The sequence below is a fragment of the Mus caroli genome, chromosome 6 (assembly GCF_900094665.2).
Source record: "Mus caroli chromosome 6, CAROLI_EIJ_v1.1, whole genome shotgun sequence".
In the NCBI taxonomy this organism is placed as follows: domain Eukaryota; kingdom Metazoa; phylum Chordata; class Mammalia; order Rodentia; family Muridae; genus Mus; species Mus caroli.
The window spans coordinates 26,195,322-26,222,969 of record NC_034575.1 but is presented as its reverse complement, the minus strand read 5'-3'; the positions used below and the strand labels follow the sequence as shown (position 1 = coordinate 26,222,969).

The 27,648-nt window shown below is 43.6% G+C and overlaps 2 long non-coding RNA genes across 5 annotated transcripts in view; one reads left to right on the top strand and one right to left on the bottom strand.

Annotated features, from left to right (window-relative positions):
* Positions 1 to 11,086, top strand: part of LOC110296537 — a 32,365-nt gene extending 21,279 nt beyond the window's left edge. Inside the window, exon 3 of the long non-coding RNA XR_002378185.2 lies at positions 10,388 to 11,086. This is a non-coding gene — a long non-coding RNA (uncharacterized LOC110296537). The remainder of the gene's footprint in view (positions 1 to 10,387) is intronic.
* LOC110296538 overlaps positions 1 to 27,648 on the bottom strand; it is a 47,058-nt gene that overhangs the window by 6,305 nt on the left and 13,105 nt on the right. For 2 of the 4 annotated variants that reach the window (XR_003836904.1, XR_002378187.2), the window contains 4 exons: positions 12,812 to 15,297; positions 9,566 to 9,663; positions 5,506 to 5,732; positions 3,399 to 3,502 (listed from right to left, as the gene is read on the bottom strand). This is a non-coding gene — a long non-coding RNA (uncharacterized LOC110296538). The remainder of the gene's footprint in view (positions 1 to 3,398; positions 3,503 to 5,505; positions 5,733 to 9,565; positions 9,664 to 12,811; positions 15,298 to 27,648) is intronic. The other 2 variants (XR_003836905.1, XR_003836906.1) reach the window with 2 other exon arrangements.

Here is a 27,648-nt window from a genome sequence, read left to right as displayed (position 1 = left end):
CTCGCCTACCTCTGCAGAACCCAGTTCTGTCATTCACCAAGTAAGGGTTTTTTCCCTCTCTGGAGAGGTTTCATGATTGTTCCCCAGGGGAAAAGACTCATTATCATTCCTACACTACAGCCATGGTGAATGCTGTCATCTGCTGAGAACTCTGCTTTACATATACTTAATTGTCACAGCAACTCTGTACATAAATAGTGTTGCTACATATTACGCAGGAGGAAGTGGAGTCTTAAAATGAGATACTAGAAACACCATAGCCTCTGGGAATGGATGGCTTGAATCCTAGATCTCTGGCACCTACTTGAATCAGGACCTGGGGCTTCAGTAGTCATTTACTTATCCGTCCCATGCTGAAGATGAGCAACTGGCCTCATATGTTGAGCATAGCTGCCTACCTGTCCTACAGTAGATGTTATTCGTTCTTTATCTGTCCTGACGATAGGCTATAACTCCTGTCATGACAGGTAGTGATAACTCATGGTGCCACAGAGCCCACAAGCAATTAAATAAGGGTCCATCAAAATCACTAATTCAGATAATTGACCTATGCTTTGATTGAAGTTTCACTTTAGAGATATTTGGGAGCAAAGAGTTTGCTGATCGATTTCTTAAGCAATATTGTAGAAGGGTGATTATGAGCATTCGGCTTCTGAGAACACCTGGGAGAAGATCTTCAGCATATCACATACCCGTCAAAAAGCTCTTTGGAAATTAATCTCCGAGCAGACTCTGACTTTGTCTACTCCTAAACAGCATGACCATCCCTTCCCCAGATAACAAAGGAATGCATTGTAAGAGAGCATAGATGAGTGTCACCCTTAAGAGACTATCACAGTGTCTGCTTGCACAGTGAGGATGGCAGCTATACCACTAACCCATGCAATCTCATGAGTCCTCGTTACACATGCATTTCCATTTCAATATATTTATTATTTCTAATTAGTTGTATTATGTGTGTCCATAGAGACCAGAAGAGGGGACAGAAGACAGCATTCACTATTTTTAATTAGTTTTATTCTGTATGTGTGTGTGTGTGTGTGTGTGTGTGTCTGTGCATGATGTGTGTACAGGTGCCCATGGGAGCCAGAGAGCATCAGGTCTTCTGGAGTCAAAGTTAGAGGCAAGTGTGAATTGCCTGCCATTTCTGCTAGGCACTGAACTGAGGTCCCATGCAAGCACATGCTCTTAACCACTCACCAGCTCCTAATTCATTCAATCTTTAACCCAAATCTTACCTGGAATTATAGGATTCTGGTATTAAGAATTGCTTTGTGTCAATGAAATGTTCTAGGCACCTGGGGTATATCAGAAACTAAAATAAATATTTTTTCATTCTATTTAGGAGAGATAGGTTAAAAAAGCATTTTGTCAATTATACTCAAAAATAGTGTTAATAACCAAAAAATTTTAAAGTAGGGAATATATAGGTCATTGTAATTTTAAATTATGACTGGCAGTCATTTAAAAGGCTGTATTGGGCATGTGTGGTAATGCATATCTTTAATCTAAGCACTTGTGGGGTTAGAAGCAAGTGGATCACTGTGAGTTCAGTGTTAGCCTGGTCTACATAGTGAGTTCCAGGTCAGCCAGGGAGGGCTACATAGTACGACCCTGTCTATAAGATGGGGGAGGGGGTGATACTGAAAGAAAAAATTGGATGATATTTAATAACTAGTATACACACTCTATCACTTTTCAAAGTCTTAGGGCTAGAAAGGTAGCTCAGTGCATAAGAACACATGCCGCTCTTGCAGAAGACCCAGCTTGGGTTCCCCCCACCCATATACAGTGTTTCACAACTCCAGAGCTCCAGGCCCCCTCTCTGGCCTCTGTGGACACCTGCACACATGTGGCATACATACCTATACAGGCATGCACTTACATACATTAAAAAATAATCTTTATAATTGTATTTTCCAGATCCAGAGTTTCTATAAATATATTAATATTTTATATTTAAAATAAATATTTTAAACTTCTCAAAAATTAATCTTTAAAAAATCTTAAAATGGCTTTTTTTCTTATGTGGTTCCACCTCAACTCTATTCATCTGCACATTATTTATTTATTTTTATGTACATTTGTTGTTTGGCATACATGAGGGTACCAGATCCTCTGGAACTGGAGTTCCAGACAGTTGTGAGCTGCCATATAGGTACTGGGAACTGAATTTGGGTCCTCTGGAACAGCAGCCAATGCTCTTAACCACTGAGCCATCTCTCCAGTCCCCTATCTGTACCTTCTTAAAGTATCCAAGAACCTTTCGTCTTTGAAGGGGTAAAGGTTAAAAGAGCACACAGGCTGTTTCATGTATGTCCTACCTACGATTTACCAATGGGGATGGGTTAACATGCTGCTTTCTTAGGGCCTAATGTGTCCCCTGAAGGAAGCCACCCACTTTAGTGGCACTCCATAATCACAGGGCCCGGAGGGAGGTTCTTGTCTTGAAAATAATAGAAAGACTCAAGCTAGAAGACCTCATACTATTCAATAGATACTTAGGAGCAGTACAGGAGAGTTTGTCTGGAGAAGGAATATCGGTGATGTTATACAGTCATCTCAGAATAAGATAAAGGGACAAGGAAGCTGGGGTTTATTTAGCATCTACTGTATACTGAGCATCATGTAAACTCTACATCATGAACTATTTTGATCATCCACATAGAAAGGGCAGGGGAACTGAGGCTTAGAGAAGATGAGGAAACTGCCCACTGCACACATGGGGTGACTTACAAGCATTAAGTCTGCCTGGCTCCAGAACCCATGTTCCTATCTCATTAGTCAATGCTGTCTAGGATTCATCAGATATTGAATATAAATTGTTATTGCTCCTGCAGCTTTCAAAAGACTGTTTTGCCTGGGTGGTTCCAGTTCTGAGGCTCCAAGTGCTTGTGGAGATACAACCGCATTTTCTATCCCATCCGTCTCTCCCCGAGTCTATTCCTAGTGTCTCCCGAATATTCAGTTGCCTATCCTGTCTCACCATGACTGCCTGTGACTCCCTCTGTTTGTAGCCCAGAGAGTCCTACAACCCAGAGCTGCTCCCCCACCCCACCCCTGCGCCTGCCCCTCTACCACGGAGCAACGAGGCCCAACAGGTATCGATGCAACTTTCTAGCTTCTCTGTACTCTTCAACCAAGCTTAAAGGCTGTGCTACAGCGAGTTGGTTGTAGCTGGTGAGGAAGCTAACAGTGGGAACAGGTGACATGACCCAGCATGTGAGAAAAGTGATTTCTAATGGAGTGAACGTGGACCACTGGGAAACAGGAAAGGGGAAGGCCCCGAGAAGGTGAATTCCTTGTCATTCCTCCTCCCAAGACCTTATCTGAGGCGTGGCTTCATCCTGTACTATTGTGCAAGGTACTATTGTGCAAAGCCCCTTGTGCAGGCATACCGTCTGTCTCTCTGTGGATTACGCAGGGAATCTCTGGCAGAACACCTTGTCTTCTTCTGCTTCCCTTTTCCTTTCAACTCGCCGCTGCCCCAGGATCTCATCTCCTAAATAAAACATTGGCTTAATGTCTCGGTTTGGGTTCTGTTTTTCTAGAAAACATAAACTAAATAAAATATTCAAGTTCAATTTCTCTTCATAGGACCACTGCTTCTTGGATTCGCTTGAGTGTGTTCCAAGAGATAATAGCGGATAATGATGTCATACATATATACATACACACCAAGATAAAAATAAATCTTAAAGATCATGCTGTCATTATCAGCACACCTAGCGATATTTGCATATTTCCCTTAAAATATGAAGTTTGTTTGAAAACAAAGTAAAACTATTGAATGAGACCCTGGTGCTAAAAGGAATTCAGAGCCGGGAACTCATAACTGGCTTGCTCCTGCATGCCTCATTTCCTGAGTGTCTCACAGGAACCTTCCTTTTGCCAGGTTTGGACCCCCACATTCTCACTCGGACTATTATAATTGTTTTTTTAAACTTTTCTCTGTGTTTCCACACTGACTCCTGCCATCAAGTAAGTAGTCCTAAGATGGATTTTATCTTGCTCCCATGTTTAAAAACCTTTAGTAACTTCTCATCCTTCTAAATCTGCTCTTTGATGAAGCTGGGACAATAACTGTTGACCCAGCTGGGCCCCTTTGAGGGTCAGGGTGTAAAATAAAACTAGAGGGTGTCAGCACTGAACTAAATGGCACATGGTAGGCCCGGCATGGTGGTGCACGCCTTTAATCCCAGCACTTGGGAGGCAGAGGCAGGCAGATTTCTGAGTTCGAGGCCAGCCTGGTCTACAGAGTGAGTCCCAGGACAGCCAGAGCTACACAGAGAAACCCTGTCTCGAAAAACCAAAACCAAAAAAAAAAAAAAAAAAATGGCACATGTAAGATGACAGCTACAGTCAACGGTGGCAGACACCAGGGCGGCAGCAGATGGCATGGGTGGAAGAATGAAATAAAATATAAAATAAAATAAGAAGCACCACAGAGCAAGGCCGGCAGAGGCAAGAGTCATGAAGCAAGACACCAGCAGGATATAGAAAGAGCACTTCATGCTGCTTCAGCATAGCTTGTGGTCCCCTGAGTTTAGCTCTGTTGAAACAATGGCATTGCCTCTTGAGATTTTTATCAGCCCAGATCATGGCAGGAACCTGAAGTCATAATCAACTGAGGCTTTGAAAATCAGGTGGTTAGGACATATCTACAGGGCATAGGCAGAGTTATGGGTAGTTAGGGTGCTAGGCACTAGCAGAAGAATCATGTTAGTAGAAGCCAGGGATGAAGAGAAAAGGGAACAGAAGCCCAGAAAGAACAGGAACTATGGCGGAACATGGCTATCACTGCTAGTGATCATGAGAGCACCCTGCTAAAGACGGGGACCTCACTGTCTCTTCCTCCTCCTCTCTGAGACTTGCTAATGTCTCCCATTCGAAAGCCCAAGGGTTAGCCAGAGGACAAAGGAAGCCAGGTGACATAGCATGGGGGTAAAAGATTATCAACTACAGCCCAGGGCAGAGAAGAGTATAGTCTTCCCTGTCCCCCAGTAAATGTGCACAGCCTGATTCCAGAACCCAATGGTACTGCATTCCATGGCAAAAGTCGTGATTTCAGTTGAGGGTCATGAGAGGGGAGGCTTAGCCCACAATCTGGGTGGGTCCTTAGTTCAGTCATACACATTCCTACAGGGAGTAGCAGGGGGGGGGGTTTACAACATTGGAGGAGTCCATGTGACCACAGAAACAGATTGGACTGGAGTGGCCAGGAACCAAAGAAAGCCTGAGGCTATCACTAACTGGAAGAAACAGGAGACCGATTATCCCCGCCCCCTCCAAGCCTCAAGAGACTTTGACCCTGCCCAAACCTTCATTTTAGACTGGAAGAAAATAAAATTCTGTTGTTTTAAGTCAGCCAGTTTGTGCTAATTTGTTACAGCAGTCATAAGAAACCAACAGAGGCCAAATGGACACCAAACAGCACAGAATCTATTCATCTCAAACGGCACAGTGATGACCACACTCCTGCTGGCTGGATACTCTTTGACCTACCTTTTATATTCCATTTGGAAGTTCTGCTGGGACCCTTCACACACCTCACATCATGGACTCCCAAATCACAGCTGCCTTCATGTGCAAATGTCTTTTCTTTCAGAGAGGAGGATAACGTTCTTCAGAGCCCGCCGTCTCTCTCGCACCTTGGGAACTCTCAACGCTCCTCACATACTTCTTTAAGCAGAGTAATTGGTAAATGAAAAAGAAAACTTCCAATTGCCCATCTGTAAATGGAAAATAACAACCACTAACTTGCCTCTCGGAGGTAATGGTGGCAATGTTTCCCGAAAATAGACCCTGTACCTGTAGCAGAAGTGATCTATCTGAAACACATTCCTACAAGAACAATTCCTTAGAAAAGAAACTACATTTCATTTTAGCAAACCCTGTATTCTACATTGAACTGAAACGGCCAGCACTTCACCCTAAGAAAGAAGAGGCCAGGGCTAATTGAGAAACAGAGGCAGGCTAGAGGGGGTATGCAATGGTAGACTACTTGTCTAGTGTGTTTGAATCCCTGAGTATTCTACCTGTCCACAGCACTGAAAAAAAAATCAGCAAGCACACAGTCAAACAGACAAAATAAACACTTGAGACAGAAATACAAGTGCCAAGAAACCTTGACTCATATGATAAACACCTATTAAGGAACTATGATGCTAAAATACAGTCTATAGATGCTGAGGAAAAGCAATAAGGCACAATCCCAAATAAGCAATTATAACAAAATATGATGTTATATATGCTTGTGTGCATGTGTGTGTGTACATTTGTGCACGTATGTATGCAGAAGGATGTCGGGGGTCTTCCTCAATCCCTTTCCACCATGTAGTACTGAAAAGGAGGGAGAGGGAGAGGGATAGAGAGAGCAAGAGAGAGAGGGTCTAGAGAAAGGAGAGAGAGGGGGTCTTCCTGAGACCCCCTCTCCACAGCTCCGATGTATGCCTTTTGTAAGAGGGACATGCTAGGGGATCAGAAAGAAGGGAATGGCTGACTCTAGAGACAGGAGTCTCACTCCCAAGGAGCCACTTTGAAGCTAGTGTTGTAGGATTTCCAGGCAGAGGCAAAGTCTGGAGCATTCCAAGACCAAAAGAAACAAGGGCTTGTGCAGCTGCCAGCAAACCACACCCTACTCGGTCCTATTGTATCCGCAAAGGTCTATTTTTACCGCTGTCCTCACAGCCACTTTTTAAGACAAAAAGAGAATGTGGACTAAGTCCCTTCTTTGCAATCTGGTATTTTATAGATCAAAGAAAGGAGACTCTGAAGAGGGAATGTGAAGGTGACTTCTGGTGAATCCAGAATTCTTCCGAGGAGGAGAAACTCGGGCTCTTCCCTTCCCTGGTTTCTTGAAGATTGAAGAGAGGCTGCCTTAGTGTGGCAGTAGCCAGTCCTTCCGAGCTCAGAAGGAAGCAGGGGGAATGAGGACATCTCAAGCAGAGTCACTGCTTTGTGACAAACGCGCCTAGGCCAGGATGGAGGGCCCGGCTGCTTCTCCTCTGCTGACCTTTAGATCCCTCTACTGAGAGCAGGCACCACCCAGCCTCTCTCCCAGTCGATTCCTGCGAGGCCTCTGAGACCAGAGCTCACTGCTTGTGAGTGGGAGGGAAAAACCTCTTGGGAAAGCAGCCAGGACAGAAGAAAGGTCAGCAGACACAGGGGGCGCAGGGGTCTCTGACCTCTCTGTGGAGCATCCATAGGGAAGTGGGAAACTAGAACCCCAACCTCCAGGTCCGCATCCTTGGTCTTTGTTTTCCCAGGAAGCCTCTACCTTGTAGACCCTGCCAGAAGGCCCGCGGCATTTTCATGAAGCAGCAATAACAAGGACAGAGCGTTCTAGCCTGCTGGAGCCTGCTGGCTGGTCACTCTTTCCACTGCCTTTTGTTTTCATGCATCGTTCCTCTCACTTGCGTCTCAGATTCCTCTGGGCTTTGAAAAAGCCACACAGTGACACCGCCCAGCAGGCTGCCAGGCGGCTCTAAAGGGTACCCTGTCCTAAGCATCGAGAAAGGGACCAACCACTTCCTGTCAGTGTAACTGACAAAGGTAGGGCTCTAAGTTCCACCCTACGGACTGGCAAATCACATCCTGCTGTGTTTCAAATGCATCTCCAGTGCTGGGTGGGTCCATAATTCTAGCTCTTGAATGGCTGAGGCAGGAGGATTGCAATTTCTATATCACCTTGTCTCAAAAACAAAATAAACAAACAAAAAACCAACAACAAAACAAACAAAAACCCAACCAAACAAAAATATGTATCTGCAAGGTTTTGCAGACCTTTCTTGATGATCTAAGCACAGCCAACATAGATGTGTCTGTAGGCAGTTCAGTATGAACTCTCTCATGGTTCATGTGCTAACACTTGGTGCCAGCTGGTGGCGCTGTTTTGGAAGATTGTCAAACTGTGTGGCAGGAGCTGTAACTGGCAGAGGCGAGTCTTTGAGGGTGAAGTTTTGAAGGTTAAAATCCAGCCCCCTTTCCTATTAAGCTCTCTGCTTCCTGGCCAGCCAGAATGTGAATAATCTGCCAAAGCCCAACCAACAGCAATGCCACGGTCTCCCTTCCATAATGGGCTATAGTGCCTGAAACCATGAACCAGCGTAAATCTCCCCTCCCTTAAACTGACACTGTCAGGCATGTAGTCACAGTGACATACAGTTAACTAACACTCACGTGTCAATGTGTTAGGCTGTTGTACATACACATATGTGGGGGATAGAGGATCTCTGCCCATCAAACATCTGAAACCTGTTTCCAATTTTCCTCTTAAGCTATGCTATTAGAATCTATGAGAGCCCCAGGTAGATGTTTATTTCCTAATAATTACATGTATTTATGTAGCGGATGTGGGCCTTAGCACAAGTGTGGCGATTAGAGGACAACATGAGGAAGTCTTCTCTCACTGTGTGGGTCTGGGACATGGAACTCAGGTTGTCAAGCTCGCCAGCAAGGTCCTTTGCCCACTGAGCAATCTCTCCAGCCTGATGATGACTTTACAGACTTGGTGGCATTGGTTCTCAGTGTGGAGCAAGAGACACTCTCATAAATCATTGATGAGAGAGGGTAAAAAAGATGATTAAGCTACTACTGTGCAGAATAGCCTCTAAAGCAACCTGGTAAAGTCAAAGGCACATATCAATTTGGGGCAATTTCCATCCTAATCTATACCCCAGACAGACTCCCATGTGTGTCTCAGGAGACACATTCAAGGATGTGGGTGGCACGGAGAACTGAAATCTAAAAAAAACAAAAAACAAACAAACAAAAATAACCACCACCACCACCAAAACTATTGACATAATGAATTTCTACTTCTGGGAGCCTAGAGTGGAAAACAGTCATACAGCAGGATAGCATTATTTTGGTACTCCATGGTATAACATTAACATGTTCTTAAGAATAGATCAGTTCTATTAGTGTCACATGCATAAATCTCAAAGGCATCATGGTGAGAAAAAGGCTGTAGAAAAATATGTATACTGCTTATATACATGCTTAACACTTCAAACTAATATCCTGTGTAGTTAAAGGTATCTTTAAAAGATCAGTTACTTCTGGGAAAGCTGAGATGCAAAAGACTTTGGAAACCAGATACTCAGTTTATTTAAAAAACATTAAGAGCTGAAGAGATGGCTCAGCACTTAAGAGCTCTGGCTGCTCTTCCAGAAGACCTGGGTTCAACTCCCAGCAACCACACGGTGGCCCACAACCATCTATAATGGGATCTGATGCCCTCTTCTGGCATTCAGGTATATTCAAATAGAGCACTCAAGATTCATAAGTAAATCAATTTTTAAAAAATTTAAAAGGTCAGGAGTTGGGGCACAGACCTTCCAACATAGCATTTGGGAAGCAGAAGCAGGCAGATTTCTGTCCAAAAACAAAAACAAAAACCCCTCATAAATCCTAGATAATGGATATATATCCTACAAGTGACTCAGAGAAACATGGCCAGAATAGCAAAAGGTTCTTATACAGTCCATAAACTTCTTACTTATGAACAATAAGCATCTGTTTTATATAGTGGCCATCTCCATAAACACATACACCAACGAACCCTGTTAGAAATGTGTGCTTTCAATAGTGGAGAAGCCATACAGGTTCACTCACGATGCCCTCCAGGTGCCCTTGTGACCTTCTGGACGTGAGAGTATCCTGAAAAGAATCAGAGGTACAGTGGGGTGAGGATCTATGCCGAGCCACATGTGGATATAATTATAACCATACCCCAGAAATTCCCAACTCGGGCAGAAAATGAGATCAAAATGCTAATGCAGTTGTCCTTCTGTGACCCAGCACCTGGGAGCATGACACAGCAGCTCTGCAGCAGGAGACTGGCATCTCGATTTTAAAGGGCTTTCCAAGAAATTCTGATGACCAGCCAGGTTTGAGAAACAGCAGCCATCTCTGGTTATGTTCTACCAGTTTTCAAAGAAATTGGGCAGGTGCAAGTAGAGCGAGGAAACGAGAGGAGAAAAGGGAGACAGACAGGAAGAAAGGCACGCAGGCGCGGAGTGAGCCTTTGACTCTTCCCTTCCCCCTCCAGACGTCTCCAACCCTGAAGAGTCTTTTCAGAATTCCAACTTTCTGTAACATGCATTTAGCCGTTACCCACTTCCTTGTTTGCTCCTAACATGACTCCCGCTTATCCCGTAAGTTTAACCTATGTCATAAGCATCTTAGAACATCCTTGCTTTTTCTTTAGTGTCTAACACAGTGCCTCAGGGAGGAAGCAGTAACGGACCATAATTAATAACACATCAAGTTCAGAAGTGTGTTAAGGTAAAAAATAAGTGCGTGATATTGACTGTGTTTTTATAAGCTGACAATGACATCCAATGCAGCTCCTATCAAAATCTCAACCTCTTTTCTTTTGCAGAGCTTGACTGGCTGGTTATAAAAGTCACATGGAAGTCAGCCCAGAAGAGGCAACACAAACCATGAAAAAGATCGAAGGTGGAAGACAAGTACTTCCCAGCTTCAAAACCTACAGTAATCTTCCTACGGAGACCAGCAAAGAATTGATGGTATAGGAATAAACCACACTTTACGGTCAACTCCAGACAAGGCGCCAAAGGAAACTTGATAGGAGAGAACTATGTTCGTTGTTGTTTGGCTTTGGTGCTGGGGTTTGAACCTCATTTGTGCTGAGTAAGCACCCTACCACTGAGCTACATCCTTGTCCCTCGGTTTTCACATTTTATTTGGACATGGGGCCTTACTAAATTATCGGTGCTGACTTTGAACTCGTTCTGTAGCCTTGAGCTTGCATTTCTCCAGCCTCAGCCTCCCAATTAGCTGGGATTACAGGACTTGCAGCATAGGCCCAGCTAAAAATACCCTATTCAAAAAATGGTGCTGGGCCAGCCGAGTATCTATGTGCAAGAGTGAAGTTGACTCTCTTCAGCACCGTACTCCTCCCTCAAATACCATGTGGATGCAGTGTATGTATATGGAGATGGCACAGTGAAACTCATTGTTTTGTACTCTAATTTAAAAATTCATAAAATACTAAGTCAAAATGAATCACTGACCTAAATGTAATAATTAAAACTACATTTCTTTTTTTTTCTTTCTATTTTTTTTAATACAGTGTCTTACTGTGTAGCCTAGCTGATTTGGAACTGTTATATAGAACAGATTGGCTCTGAACTTACGGCGATCATCCTGCCTCTGCCTTCTGACTGCTGAGATTATGGTGTATGCTATAATACTTGGCAAAAAAAAACCTCAAAATTCTTCTGGAATGGAGATATAGCTCAGTGGTAGACCACATGTCTAGGATGTGGGAAGGCCTGTGCTCAATCCACACGCAGATAAATAAATATCTCCCTAGAGGGAACAGAGGTGCAAGGGAAGCTAAGCTATATCATCAAAACAAAAGTGTCAAAATTAAGACCAATTGTTTTTTTTTTTAAAGATTTATTTATTTATTTTATGTATGTGAGTACACTGTCACTGTCTTCAGACACACCAGAGGAGGGCATCGAATCCCATTACAGATGGTTGTGAGCCACCATGTGGTTGCTGGGAACTGAACTCAGGACCTCTGGAAGAGCAGTCAGTGCTCTTAACCACTGAGCCACCTCTCTAGCCTGACCAGTTGGGTTTTAAATGTAAAAGCTTTTCTGTTTCATGGGCCAGTGAGACAGCTCAGTTGACTTCACTTCAGTCTTCAGAACCCAGAGTGGACAAAGAAATCTGATTCCCAAAAGTTGTCCTCTGGTCTCCATGTATGCACCCTACATATATACTTAATAATAATAATAATAATAATAATAATAATAATAATAATAATAATAATAAAGTTTGTGTTTCAAAGGACACCATCAAGAAAATAAAAGGGCAGGTTTATATCCATGAGAGGACTCCCCTTTTCTGAGGAAAAAGGGAGGACTGACTGGAGGATGAGGGGAGGGGAGATGGGAAAATGGAACTGGGAGGAGAGGAGGGAGGGGAAGATGCAATCGAGATATAAAGTAAGTAAAAAAAATACAACACAAAAACTTCTCCTTGTTTTAACACATAGTAATGCTGTGTATAAGACTGCTGTGTAGAAGAAGTCCACTAGCCTAGTAGTAGAATAATTAAATTGTTTTAATGTTGCTTTGGAATTCAAAGAAGAAGAGGAGGAAGAAGAGGAAGAGGAGTGGGAGAAGGAGGAGGAGAGTACAAAGAAAAGGGTAATTACAGAATGGAAGATAAGTCTTTTCAGATACCCGACAAGAACTTTATATCCAAAGTCCATAAGCCTATCAAAACTGTATTATAAAAAAATTTAAACATCAACAGGAAATCTGAACAAACATTTATCAGAAAAATGGATACAAGTGGCCCTTACGCATGGGATTGCTCAGCACCATTAGTAACTAGGAAAGCACAAGTCAAAATCCCGACACAATCTTCACACCCACAAAAATGTCCATGGTAATCCCTGCTGTTGTTGAGGATATAAAGAGATCGTTGTCATATAATGCTACTGACCATGTAGAACTGAACGAGTGTGGATACTCCATGGCCGTTCCTCAGAGTACTGAGGTACACAGCCACTGGGCAGTTCTTTCCTACAAACATCTATACCAAGAGACATGAAAATGCTAATCCAAACAGATACTTGTACATGAGTGCTCCTAACAGTGTCTGTGTAGTGGACAGAGGTGAAAACGACCCATGTTTACAAACTGAAGAATGGATAAGCAAAATCTGTTACAACCATGTAAAGGCACACACGGATAAGTGCTTCAAGTGGGCAAACCATGGGAACAGATGCTAAATGAAAGAAAGTGGCCACAAAAGATCTCACCTCAGGATCCATTCACGTAACGTATTCAAATGCAGAGAGGCAGAAAGTGGATTAGTGGTTCCCCAAGGGTAGGGGACCAGCCGCGAGAGATGACACTGATGAAACCAAGACTGCTTCAGGGGCACCGGGAATATTCTTGGATTGAGTAGTCGCGATGCACATACCCATCTGTGACAATACTTTTAGAACACTGAGCTTATATTTAAATAGGCAGCCTTTACAGTATGTAAAACATATATCTCAATAACGACAAAGGAAGTAAACCCCAGATAACCCAGTTTTACATTCTAGCTCAGTTACTGTGGTGAAAATATCAAGGTCCTTCCCCTTCGGACCTTGGCATTTGTTGGTTCACTAAGTAGTTGCACTTCACTGTGTGAGCTACTTTTCTATTGCTGTGATAAGACTCCACGGACAAGGCAATTTATAAGAAAGAGTTTCCTTGGGCTTACAGTTCCAAGGGGCTAAGAATCCTAGGACACGGAGTCGTGGCAGCAGGTGCCAAATATGGATGCAATAACAGCTGAGAGGGCCTATCTCCAACCACACACAGAAAGCAGAGGGCACAAACTTGAAATGGCTTGTGGCTTTGAAATCTCAGCATTCCACCCCACCCCTGCCTCAGTGACACACTTCTTCCAGAAAGGCCACACCTCCTAAACCTACCCAAGCAGTGCTACCAACCTAGGGCACCAAGTATTCAAACATCTGAGTCTATAGGGACATTTTTGTTCAAACCATCCTAGTTGACTTCACATTACTTATGTCTCCCTCATCCCTCCTCCATTGTCTGTGATTGTCCCTGTCCCTGTTTATTATTATTGTGGCAGTGAACATTTGGTTCTTAGTTGGTGGCTGTTTGGGAAGGATTAGGAGATGTAGCCTTGCTGAAGGAAGTGTGTCACCGGGGTCAGGCTTTGATGTTTCAAAAGACTACTACTACTCCCAGTGTGTTCTCTGCCTCCTGCTTACAGCAAGATGAGATCCCTCAGCCAGCTATACCTACCAGCATGCCTTTGCCGAGCCATCTTGGACTCACCCTTGAAACCATAAAACTCAATTACATTGTTTCTTTTGTAAGTCGCTTTGTTCATACTGTTTTTTTCCTCACAACAAGAGAAAAGTAACTTCTACAATTACCAGTCATCCTGTTTTATTTTTCTTAGAGCATTAGTCACTTCCTGAAATCATCTTGTCTATTAGTTTCCTGTCCCTTGTTTTTCTTCTCTCACTAGAACATAAGCTCTGTGAGAACAGGGCCATTACCTGAATAGTTGTAGCAGCCACTTATGTCAGCGAGACTGCCTGAATTACAGGAAGCATTCGATAGTATTTACTGTTTGCTGCATGAATGGAAGGTGGCTAACCACCAGGCTCCCCTGAATCTCTCTAAATCTTCATTTTCTAGGGACAAAATGTCATCGTCATCATCATCATCATCATCATCATCATAATAATAACAATTGCACTTAGCCCATAAATAACATTGCGTGCAAGACACAGCTCATTACGGACATTCAATAATAAACATGAATAGTGATTTTGTTATGATCCCCACAACTACCATTAACCTATAATTAAGATGGTCCACATGACGATCACAGTCACCTGAAAGGAGATTTTCACTGGGAATAAATGATCGAATCCCTTCTTCAGGGGTGGCCAGACTTTGCCTTCAAGGCTCCGAGGATCTTGGTTCCTCCTTGAACAAAGGTCGATAAATAATAGCTACAGTTGTTACAGTTTTTCTTCCTTCCTTTTAGGAAGCTTGGGATCTGGAAATTGAATGTATGGTATAATGTACCTAAAAATATTCTCTACCATTGAGCTATATCCTGGGCCAATAGCTGTAATTATTATTGGGGTTATCTTAGTTATAAAGAAAACAATGAAGAAGGAGGAAGGACAAAGAGAGAGAAAAATACGAAATAACAACGCCTCCTCTTAAGTAAAAGAGAGAATGGGCAGATCTTTTATCTGTTGATAATAACGTAATAACTTTTTATCCATTTGTTCAATAGTTTAGTGACTGCCCTTTGAGTACAAACACAATAGCCACTTGCTGTTTGACCCTCCTTGTTGGATTAGAAAAGCCAGGCAATGAGGTCAGTGAAGCAGGCTTGTGTAGCAGGTGAGCAGCACAGAGGCGTGTGGAAGCAGGTCATGCAGATGGCAAGTGACATCCACCTACTGGCCGGCATCCTCACTGAGGCGTGCACTTCCGTAGCGGCTCTCATTAAAAGTCAGGGAGAGTCCCAGAAATCTACCTTTCGCTGACTTTGGTGAAAGAAATGGTATGTTACCGTGGCAAAGCCATCAGGGAAATTATGGCCCTGCTCCAGGAACAAGTGACCCTGAGGACCTCTGTGGCTTACACCAGCAGCTGACATGTCATTCACGCCTCTCTCTCACCCATCAGCAGTCTGCTGTGGTGCTGCTCCGCTTTGTCTTCACTCTGAGGCCTGCACTGAGGGAGCAGCTGCTATCTAAGGAAAGGAAAGGAAGAGGAGAGGGAGGTGAGGGAGAGGAAAGATGGCGTGAAGCTGCCCCACAGGGATGCACCTCGCATCCATGACCTGCATTTCATCGGCTAACAGTGGCATGGTAACGGGTACCCTCTTCCGCTGAAAAAGAAACTTGGAATATTTTGAGACAGGGGATACAACCTACTGAAGATGTCTTCACCGGTTTTAGAACTTGGTGGGGGAAAAGCTTCACTTTTAAATTTTAAAATGCCCTTTCAGGTAGGGAGGGGAAAAAAAGTGCTTATGAGATGCAAATGAAAGTACAGTGTCATGAATTATCATATATAACACGAACACTAGCATCTAGATACTGAAAAATATACATAAAAATGCAAATGAAGGCATTCTTTCAGAAGTCTGGCCCTCCAGAGAATACAGCTTAGATGACTTCCTTAGACCTCTGCAGATTCTTCCTTGCCCTCCCGGGCCATAGTCACAGAGTGATTCCTCGGATTTCCCTGAGGAGGACTGAGCGAGGCATCTGTCTTTCAGGAAATCGGTGCCTGTGCAGCTGATGGTCTGTTGGATGCTGGGCAAGTGCAGAGTCCCGACTCCAGCCTCGCGGGCACTGATTTCTGGGAGGTGGGTGTTTGTTTACCAGTGTGTATCATGGCTGTGTAAGAGAACTATGGTGTTTAAGGGCTGAATTATGTGACCCCCCCCCAAGCTAATGCATGTTGAGGTCCTAACCCCCAGTACCTCAAAAAACAATATTTAGAGATATGGGCTTTTAAGAGATAGTTAGGTTAAAATGGGGCTTTAATTTAGGGTGGGGTCTTAGTCAACATGAGGCTATTCAGGGCCAGGGCTGAACTCAATGGTAGAGAGCTTTCCTTCCATGTGCAGGGACCTGGGTTAGAGTCCCAGCACTCTCAAACAAACAAAAAATTAGGAGAGACCACGTGGGGATTCAGTGAGAAGGCAACTATGTGGCCTAAGGAAAACGCTCAAGCAGAAACCAAGTTCGCTGACACATTGGTGTTGGGCTAGCGGCTTCGAGGACCAGGAAGCGTTTCTGTGATTTGAACATCTCAGCCTATGCAGTTTTGTCATGGCGGCCCTCTGGACTAACATAGTGGTTCTTTTAAGCGTCACATAGAGATGTGGTAGTTAGGAAAGGTGTTATCATTCTTCCCCCAGGGCTGGAGGTGAACTCGGGGGCTTCAACTGCTGTGCACAGGCTTAGACTTCTTTGCTTTTCACAGAAAGGGTGGTAGGTGTTATCCCCTGGTCCTCCCTGGGCTCAGTAGTTAGTTATATGAGAAAGCCTTGAGAGAGGAAGGCCTTCACCCTGGTTATCATGCACGGGCCTCTGAAAAGCTCTCACCTTTGGGAACACCCTATTCACCAACCCAAAAGAAGGTCTCTCTAGGGATTTTTCATTAATTGGTAGAAATTGATCCAGATGTGCTTAAAACCAGGGGGAAATGTCATTTTAAATGATGCTTAATTATAGAGAACTCTTAATAACATGGAAAAATGATTATATTATCATTTAAGTGAAGAAATCAGCATGCAAAATTAAACTATATAGACAGAACCACCTTATCTATGTAATCATATGCACAAGAGAAAGACTGACTAGAAATATATGTGAGCATTAGCTTTTCCTTGTGATGACATCGTAGGCTATTTTTGTTTTCCTCTTTATATACCCTGGATTTCTGAATTTTTCATGTTGAGCGTGTGTGAGCTTTATAATCACAAAATAGGCTTATGTTTTAAAGATGGGAAGCTGGAGCAGAGTGCATGTAACCCAGTGACACAGATGAGAGCATCTATCTCCAGGAGATGCAGGCTCCAGAGCTCACAAGTTAGATCCAAATCCATCCGAAACCTGTGGTCCAGTCTCCCCACTTCCATGACTAGGAATTAAACCCCTATTTAGAATAAGTCTCTGAGAGCTCTTCCTCCCCTCAGGTATCTAAGCTCTGCCTCTGAACTTGGGTTCTTCTTTCTTGGATTCAAGTTGTCTATGCTTTTCTTAACCAATGACCCAAAATAACCTTTGCCACCCCCTCCCACATAACTTGCTCCTAACCTTTTGTACCCTCAAGCTCCCCTGGCGACTGTGGCTTCCATGAGCAAAGTGGCTACAAGGGAATACTCGGAAAAGAAAGGGGAAGGGGAAATATTGGGAGAAATGCTTCCGGAGTTTTCTTCTCTGTGGTATGACGCTCCTGGCTCCTCCCGGCTTCCTCTTTTCTCCTCCTCTGTAGCTGAGTAGCTACATCAGACTGACTCAAGGGTGACGTGCACAGAGGCCACGCTTGGCTGAACTCCATCTACTGTCCTCTCCTTTTATCTGTTGTTCCCAGTAAGCCTCTTCTCCTCTAAAGCAAGCTTCCTCACCCAGCTTCCAATCTCAGTTTGCAGGAGGCAGGCTTGTTCAAATGTTCCTTGTGATTGAGCCTGACTACCTAGCCATGGAACATGATATTCCTATTAAATCTCACATTTTATCTTTATCAATAATCAACACGGGTATGAGATGACTACCATTTTCTTCCCAAACCTTAGCATTGATGCTACCCTCACCCATCCCTACTTCCCCCAGCCAAGCGATACCGGTTACTTTTCTATTGCTGCGATACAATATCACGACCAAAAGCAACTTGAAGAATTTCTTTGGGTATTTGGTTCCAGAGAGCTGCAGAGGGAGCCATGGCAGGAAGCATGGCGTGGACATAGGAGCAGAAAGCTGGCTGATGACAGAGGAAGGAGGGGAAGGGAACAGTAAATGGGGTGAGGCCATACGCCCTCAAAGCCCACCTTCCTCCTCCTCCTCCTAAAGGCTCCATAACCTCTCCAAACAGCACCATCAACTTGATTCAAATATATGAGCCTAAGAAGACATTTCCCATCCAAACCGGCACAGATGGAGAACGAGTCCACAGGAAGGGATTAAGCGGTGAGAGTGGAGCCCTCGTGAGTGGGATCAATGCCCTTACAAAAGACTCTGCAGAAAGCCTCACTCTTTTCATTCCATGAAAAGACGTATCGGGACAACACCAGTGTTCTGGAAGGTCTTGGAAGGACCCTCACCACAACCTGATCATGCCAGTACCCTGATTTGGATTTCCAGTCCAAATCAATTTTGAGAAACATTGTGAGAAACAAGAATATACTTATCACATACCTGGCCTTGGGCACATTCTTATCACAATTGAACTAAGATGAAAGTAATATTTTGGTCTCCATCTTTTCACTCTTTGTTTGGAGCTCAAGTAAAGTAGTACTATTAGGGATGGAGAGGTGGCTTAGCAGTTAAGAGCACTGACTGCTCTTCCAGAGGACCTGGGTTCAATTCCTAGCACCCACACAGCAGCCTACAGCTATCTGCAACTCCAGGATGCAACAGCCTCACACAGTACATGGAAGCAAAACATCAATGCACATAAAATAAAAATAAATAAATATTAAAAAAGAAAAAATATTCTAAATTTAAAAAGAAAGTGGTAGTAATGAGATCTCAGTATATCAAAAAGGAAATAACTCAGGAGCTACTCTGTCCCACCAAGAAGGGACTTCACACGTGTCTGTGGCTTCAATACCTTAGAGCTAGCATGCCCATCATGGTGACCCAATGCCTGAGGAGCCATCTAAGGGAAGAATGGCATGTTCTGTGACTTGCTCACAGTTTCAGAGGTCTTAGCCAGTGTTTGGCTGTCCCCGTTGTTTCTGGGCCAGGAAGAGGCAAAGCATTACAGAGGAAGAAGGAGGAGAAGAAAGCTTTGCCATCTTGTAACAGTCAGGAAGCAGTGAGAAAGCACCGGAGGAGGCTAAGACCAAGCAGGCCTCCCAAGGCACACCCACAGCACAGAGTGAGGACTTCTTCCAACAAGTGGCCACCTCTCATGGTTGCACCACCTAATAATTCAAGATTGAAGCCCATAACGGGTTAAAGCCTTAGATTTGGTCAGTGCCTTCCTGATGTAAAACCCATTCTCAAATCTCCCCCAGTGGCTTGCTCTACTCATCCCCTGGCCTCTTTCAACCCAATCAGGTTGCCTGTCACGATTATCCATCTCACCCCACAACCACACGTGTTATTTCCTCCTGTCACAAATAAGGAAACAAAGGCCCAGAGAAATTAAGATATTTGTGTAAGCTCTCATAGTTAGTGAATGGCGAACATCTGTCTTAACTCGCTAGACCAAGCACTTCTTAGTGTCTAAGAGCTAGCTTGTCTGTGGCCCCTGGTGCGCTTCTCAGGAACCGAGGCAACAGCTCTATGTTCCTTGAAACCTAATCATGCCAAACCTTCATTAATAACCAACTAAGCTATCAACTGAGCAGCATGCCAGGAAGGCGAAGCCAATGCAACTAAAAAACAAGAGCCACAATGGTATGAAAACTACAGATAGGAAAACACCTAATGTTAAGAAATATATTTTCTCTGACATCTCAGAGACATTCCCCCCACTTTGAGACAGAAACTTACTCTGTAGCCGAGGCCAACCTGGAACTCATTATGTAGCTCAGGCTAGACTCTAAACCGTCGTAATCATCTACCTCCCGAGTACTAGGACTAGGTGTGAGAGAGCACACGCGTGTTCATGAGCCAGTGAGCAGTTACCTTGCCTCCTTTCCTCTCAGTTTGTGCTCTGGCTCTCCGGTTGTAAAACAGCTCAATGCTAACCAGTCCTGCCTGCATCAGACCACTCAGTGTTTATCCAAGGCTCTCATCAGAAACAGCTGTCCCTTAACGCCCGCTTGCTGTTGGAAAACAAATGTATTTCCTACTGCAGATGGACTGATAATAATTTATGTGAATAATGGATTCATCTAACCATACAGAAAAACCAGAGGTAGTGAATTAATAGGCAGCAAATGATACTAAAGTTTAGCTACATGACATTTTAAACAGACAAACAAAACAGACGTTTGACTGACCCCTAAAGACTGTCAGCTGGCCAGATGAACTCGGTCCTTTTGGGTGAACTAGAAGATACCCAGCTGCCAAGGGACCAGGCAGTGTTTACAGGATCTCAAACCACTGCTACTTTCTTCTCATCTTCTCAAGAAAAACTCAGAAAGTACAAGGGTACCCCGCAGGCCACTAAGCACATCTCTGATTGTCCCCCAGGGAAATCTGATGTTGAAAGATGGCACTTTTCCAAAATAGTGGTTCAAGCCAGATGAGGAGCTACAGAAAAGATGGCCTTCCATGGAAAAGACTCTGCTTCCAAATCCCTGATGTCTTCATTAGGGAACCTAAACGCAGGCACAGCAGCTGCTCTCCACTGCTCTGAAGCACTGTGGTACAGGGGGAGGAGCGATGTGTGGGGCTGGTGACAAAGCAGTTCTCCTTCCGTTCTGGCCCTGCCGGCATTTAGCTGGGTGATCTTGGCAAAGGTACTTGTGGGCCTGATTTGTTCAACGAGATTCGGCCAGTCGATGAGGTTTGCTGGCTCTAAAGTCCTGTTACTGTTCATCTTTGGGTTGGTACCTTTCATGCGATGAGAATCAAGGCAGGCTCTTGAGTGTTTTGCCCAGGTTCTACTATTTCAAAACCCACGCCGCCCTCCTTTCTATATTAGGTGGCTTCCTTTGCATTTGATTAAAGATAAATCTCCAAGGTGGTATTTAGAGCTTGCGATGGGGACATGGCTATTAATCCCGGCACAGTTCCTCACTCCTACCCATGGCCCGCATTATGCTCTGGCATCCCTACACTGTGTCTGCTTCCTCACCATGCCCTTGGTGCCATCCTGAGCATGCATCGTGTGTCAGACACTTTTCAGGCGCTTACCTGTACCCTCACTCTTGGCTTGACTGTCTTGTACTAATAAAGGCAGAGCTTGCTAACGAGCACGCTGTGATACATCATTAGATTAACAAAATAGAAGGTGATGTCTGCCTTGTGTAACAATCCCTCCAGGTTAGTTCTCTGTTACAACTTGGCCTCAGAGTTCTTCACTCCCAGTTCATGACGATTGGGGGGAAATGGCTCAAAGGCGTGTTCCCTTTCCAGCCCCAGCGAGCACAAGATGCACACACGTCTGCTCACACTTGTTCCTTAAGTGAGCACTGACTTCCTCTCCTCCCCATGGGAACTGAAAAATTGGCCAGGCACCGTTTCATCTTCCCTTTACAGTGTGGTGCTGTGGAGGGAGGAAAGCAGGATCTGCCTCGCTTCCTGAGGAAAGGCTCATTCCTCTCAAACATCAGCCCACGTGCTGCTTCCTCTGTGACATTTCCTTGTCTGGACAGGTTGAGGCCCTCATTTTCCTAGTCCCACTACACTGTGGACCTTTCAACCACGGTAGCATTTATCATACATCTCTGTATGATGTGCAGGACACTCTGCTCAGCGAGATGGACTGAATCCCTCCCTCTTTTCCTTCCTTTCTTCCATCCTTTCTTAAGGCAGGCTCTCTAGGTAGCCCAGGCTGCTCTAGAAATTACTATGTAGTCTATGTTGGCTTCAGACTTGCAATCCTCCTGCCTCTGCCTCCCAGGTGCTGGCATTATGGATGTGCATGGTAATCAATGGTCACTATCAACCTGACTGAATTTAGAATTACCCATGAGACAATGTCTGTGATGCTGTTTCCAGAAAGGTTTAACTAAAGTGGGAGGCCTGCCTTAAATGTGGGCAGTACTGTCCCATCGGCTCGTGTCAAGGAGCAGCAGAATTTAAAAGGAGACAGCAAACACTCCTGACTGCATATGCAACTGACCAGCCACTTCATGTTCCTTCCTGACGTTCCTTCACTGCCATGATGGACCAACCACACCTTTAAACTGTCAATCAGAATAAACCCTTCCTTCCTTAAGTCTCTTTAGGAAATCCAGTCACGACAACCAGAAAACTTAATAATAAGGGAAATTTATACTAAGAAATATGGTTGCTGCTGTAGTAACTTTGTGGTTGGTAGGCCTTTGGAATTTGTGGGGGGTGGGGAATGTGAAAGAGTTTGCAGCTGTGGACTAGAGAAGCCCTAGACTGCCATGGGCATAGCTTAAAGACCCATTCTGGAAGGGATGTAGAAGACCAGAATGCTGAAAGAAGTGTAGAGAGTAGATGCTCAGCTCATGAGGTTTTAGAGGGCATAAGGGCATCATTGGGAACTGGGCTGGAAACGCTTCACATTATAGTCTGGTTAAAAAAAAAAATCTACATTCATTCTGCCTGTGTCCTAAGAACTCAAGTTAGGCTGAAGTCACAAAAAGGTCACTACACATATGATAAAGGGTAGCCAGACTATCTCAAGTTGGCAATGGGAGTTTCAGGGTCGACCATATGGTTTAGGCTTTACAAGCATGCAAAGTATGAAAGCTATAAAAGTTACAGGGCTATGGAAGTTTGCACCAGGGTTCCAGAAAGCCACTGAGGCCAAGGTGTAGTAGCATCAGAGTCCTTGCAAGGAGGTTGTAAAGGTCATCTCATGAAGGTGAATGTGAAGCCCAAGTAGCCATGGAGACCGTAGGATGCTGGAGATGCCAAGACCATAGAAAGCTTCAGGCACAGAGTGGAACTAGCTGAAAAAGAGGTCACATGTGCTTTATACAGCAGAGAGGGTGTACAAGGTCATTTTGTCAATAAGTCTAAAATGCCAGACATGGAGTTTCAGGTTTGATGTTTGCCTGCGGAGTTCTAATATTTCCTTGGTCCAATCTTTTCTTGCCGTGTGCCTATCCTTCACTTTCAGAATGGGAATATTTACTCTGTGCAATTCTGTAGTGGAGGTATGATGTTTGATTTTGTTTTGTAGAGCTCACAGTGAAGGAATTGCCTTAGGTCTTAGAAAAGTTTTTGAATTTTGGACTTTTGGACAGCATTTCAACTGGAAAATTTTAGAGACAGACTAAATGCATTTTGCATTACTAGATGAAAATGAGATTTCTTGGCCAGGGGTAGACTATTAGGACTTCTATTGATATGTGGAGGTGTCACAGTGACACAGGACAGATTGGTTATGTTTACCTTCATTGTCAAGCTGCCTGAACTTATGATTACATAAAAGACAAATCTCTGGGTGTGTCTTCCAGAAAACTTTCTTTGGGGGTTAGCAAAACTCACCCTAAATGTGACTGGTACCATATCATGGGCTGGAGTCTTCAAATGAATAAAAAGGGAACAGCAAGCAGTGCCCTGGTATTCCTCTCCCTCTGCTTCCTGACTGCGAATGCAGGTGACATCACACCCATGCCGCCATGCTTTCTCTACTATGATGGACTGTATCCTCATTTTGAGTCGACACAAATCCTTCTTTCTTTATGTTGCTGCTGTTACACATTTTCTCATAGAAGTTTCGTCACAAGCACAGCACACAACCATCATGCTCAGCTGTGATTCTTGCAGGTGGGCATCTTGTCACTTCATGTTTGTGACAAGCATTCTGTGCTAAGCATCCTGAAAGCTTAGCAAAGACACTGGCAAAGACACAGAGGAGTAGTTTTATATTGAGTGGATTAATAAATGGTTTAAATGAATGGAAGGAGCAATTAATAATGACTTTTTTAAGGAAAGAAACTGATCTTACAGAACAGACTCACTTGAAAGGAAAAAAAAATTCAATATTTATCCAAGATTAAGAAGAAAAGAAGTTTTTCATACAAGCATAACAATTATAGCTAATATGAGCATTATTATGTTTTTCTAATAACCTCCATGGGGGTCGAAGACCTTATACCTATTATTCTTTGTCCTGTCTCCAGTACCTAACACACTGTCCATGACATGCACTCAGTAAATATTTTCAAATGGCTGAATGCATAAGGAAATGAACATATACATTCATGAAGATTGTACTCTTAACCAGGTAAGTCACATAAAGGTATAGCTTGATTATAAATGCACAGTCTAGACTAGCCAGCAAAAAGTCACCAACACTAGAAAAACAGCCCATAGTGCACACCAAGACCTATCAACATCAGCTCACAAGGTCATTATTATCATCATTACCCTCTTTATATAGGAAATAAGCAAACCATACTTGAGGACGCGAAAGCCTCAGAGGAAGTAGATGAGGATACATGGATGTCTCTAAACTGGCTGAACTATGAAAGAGCCTTTGTAAATTGGTTAATGAGAGAAACAGGAAGAATGGTTACTGATGATAAAGGAACTGAGACTACAAAAAGTATGTTGATTGAGAAGAAGACAAACGAAAACAAAATTTTAATTTTTTGAGATGGGGTATGGCTTCTGGAGTCCAGGTTAACCTCAAACTAACTCACAGTTTCCCTATCACAGCCTTCTAAACATGTTAAAATATTTTTTGAAGAGGTATTGGAATGACCTGAATATATTGTCTCCCTCAGATTCATACATCAGAATCTGTTCCTTAAAATGATATCTGGAAATAAGAGTTTGGGGAAGATGATTGGCTCCCAGGTCCAGGGCTCTCAAGAATTCCCCTTAAAGAAACCCACTCACCTCTTGGGGCACATGTAGATCCACTGAGAAGGTTCCATTCATTTTTTTAAGATTTATTTATTTTATTTATATGAGTACACTATTGCTCTCTTCAGAAACACTAGAAGAAGGCATTGAATCTCATTACAGATGGTTGTGAGCCAACATGTGGTTGCTGGGCATTGAACTCAGGACCTCTGGAAGAATAGTTAGTGCTCTTAACCACTGAGCCATTTCTCCAGACCCAAAGGTTCTATTCTTGATCCAGAAAGTAGACACTAAACTTACTGGTTTCTTTCCTCCAAAATGGCGAGACACGATGTCTGTTACTCATTCAACTTACAGGATTTTTTTTTTATGGTAGCCCCACTGGACTAACGTGGATATGAGAGTAATTTTTTAAATGTTCATAACAACTTTATATTCTCATAGGTCTTCGTTTGGCTAGATAATCTACGTGGCTTCATGCAGATCCCAAGCCAGCATTTCCATGGGGACCATCAGGTAAGGCAGCAAGGTGCAAACACAAGAGCATTTCACAGCCAACATCTCTACGCCATCTTAGTCGAGCTATCTGGAAACTGTAGAGAAGCCTATGTAAAAACAAGTAAGTTCCCATTTGAACTGATTAACAGTAATCGTGAGATAGATGCTGATGTTGGAATATATTTTTTTTCCCTAAAATGACCAAGAGACAAGTGTATGGTCTCAGTGTAGAATGAACCAAAAAGGGTAGAATATTTATTTGGACACTTGTTTTGGGCTACATAGAAGGTCAAGACTATATGCTTGCCTGAGAAACCCTCTGTGGCAGAAACTGATGAGAGTTAGGAATTCAGCTTTTGCCTACTCTTCTTAACTTCTCTGGAAGTTGGTCAGGGTCACTTGGTGACCACTTGGTGATTAGATGTTAATGGGTGCCAACTTCCTTGCCTTGTCATTATACAGATCTCTCAGATAAATGGAGGAATCCAATGGCTGGGGAGTTGCCTCAGTGGCTGAGAGCACTTGTTGCTCTTACAGGAGACCTGAGTATTCTCAGCACCTACCTGGTGGCTTACAATGGGATCTAACTCCCATTCCAGGGCATCTGGCATCCTCTGGCCTCCATGGGCACCCGGTATGCACACTGTGCACTTACATCCAGGTAAGCAAAACACTCATACACATGAAATAAATCTTTTTTATTTTCTAAAAGAAGGCATTTGGTACCAACCTCAACATTAAATATTATAGTATCTGGCAGATTCCGGAATAAAATCTAGAAGCCTTAGACATTCCCATGGGACCATAGAGGCTACCTGTGCTCCTCCACCCAACCCACTAAGTGCCCCTCTGGACATGTTTATACCCTCGAGAACAGTAAGTAGCCATCTCCAAACAGCGGCCACGTGAATCCCCAACATGACCAATTGATTTCATATATTTAGAGTCCAAATAAAGCCATATTTAATCCTACTTGTTTCTGCCTTTGGTTTTTATTTTGTCTGAACATGCTGATTAAGAAGAACAAATAAATTGTTAAGCAACTTTATGTCTAAGAGTGTATTTTTTTAAAGTGATTATAAGATGTGGTTAGGCACAGTCCTAAAGGACAATTTGAGGACCCAAACATCATGTTGAAAATGAGACCTTTGGGTACTTGCCTGAAGATGTTATGAGGAAACATTTGTTTACTTACCAACTTTGAGATTTAAGTCTGTCTTCAAGTAGCCTCAAGGTATTAAGGACAATAAATAACAATGTGCTGACGGAAAACATTAAAAAACAAACTTGTTATAGTCTTTCAAATAATAAAGGATAAACTCAGCTTAAATCAGAACACAAGCTCCAAATCCATCCTGCCTGCACTGTTGAACACTAACTAAGCTAAAAGCTGGAGTGTGAGAGTCATCTCTGTAGTGGTAGTCTACCAAGACTTTAGAGGGAGGCGGCTACGGCTCCGGAGAATGCTTGTGAGGTCCTGCTCCTCAGAGCTAACCTGGCCTGCTGAGTGGAAGGTGATAGCTGGCCTTTCTCTCTCAGGTAAGTGAGAGAAAGGAATGAACTCTGAGAGAGTGGAGGCTCAAGGTACGGAGAAGCAAGCACTTAGAAGAGTCCCTTTGGGCCAAGAAGGAGGGAATGCATTGTTCCTCTGGGAAGACAGGTGTGGCTTTGTGTTCCGAGGCTGAGAACTTAGGCTCCAATGTTCGTGTCTTGTGGCATCCTTTCCATAGACTTTATCTGCATCTTGTTTCCTTCCCACTCTAAATCCTAAGTCTGTAAGTACCCAGGCAACTGACACCAGGGTTGTGTCAAAAATCAGAGAGAGCTAGAGGCTCATGGCTGTAGCTCAGGCACTTGACAGGCTGAAGCAGGAGGGAGTCAGTGAGTTCCGGGACATCCTGGCCTTAGACTAAAGAGGGAGCAAGAGGAAGGATAACAAGATGTGACAATGGGTAAGAGTGTTTTCTGCTCAAGTCTCCTAACCTGTGTGGGGTTCCCATGGAAAGGTAGCAGGGAAAAACCAGTGCCACAGAGTCCTCAGAATTCCACATCTGCACCACAGCCTGCACCCACATATCACACGCATGCTCACACACGCAAACACGGTCACAATGAATACATGTTAAATTAAGATAATAGTAAAACCTCACAAAGGGATCGAGTAGTGGAACAGGTGAGCTTCAGCAAGTGCAGTGTGGTCAGGAGAACTGTCTCCAACATAAGGTCCTGTGTCAACACAGAGGACATGGGACTTCCCTGCCCATCTGTAGTCAGAGCCCTGAGACTAGACATGAAGTTTCTTTCTTCCCTTTCTTTTTCTTTCTTTCTTTCTTTCTTTCTTTCTTTCTTTCTTTCTTTCTTTCTTTCTTTCTTTCTTTCTTTCTTTCTTTTTCTTTCTTTCTTCCTTCCTTCCTTCCTTCCTTCCTTCCTTCCTTCCTTCCTTCCTTCCTTCCTTCCTT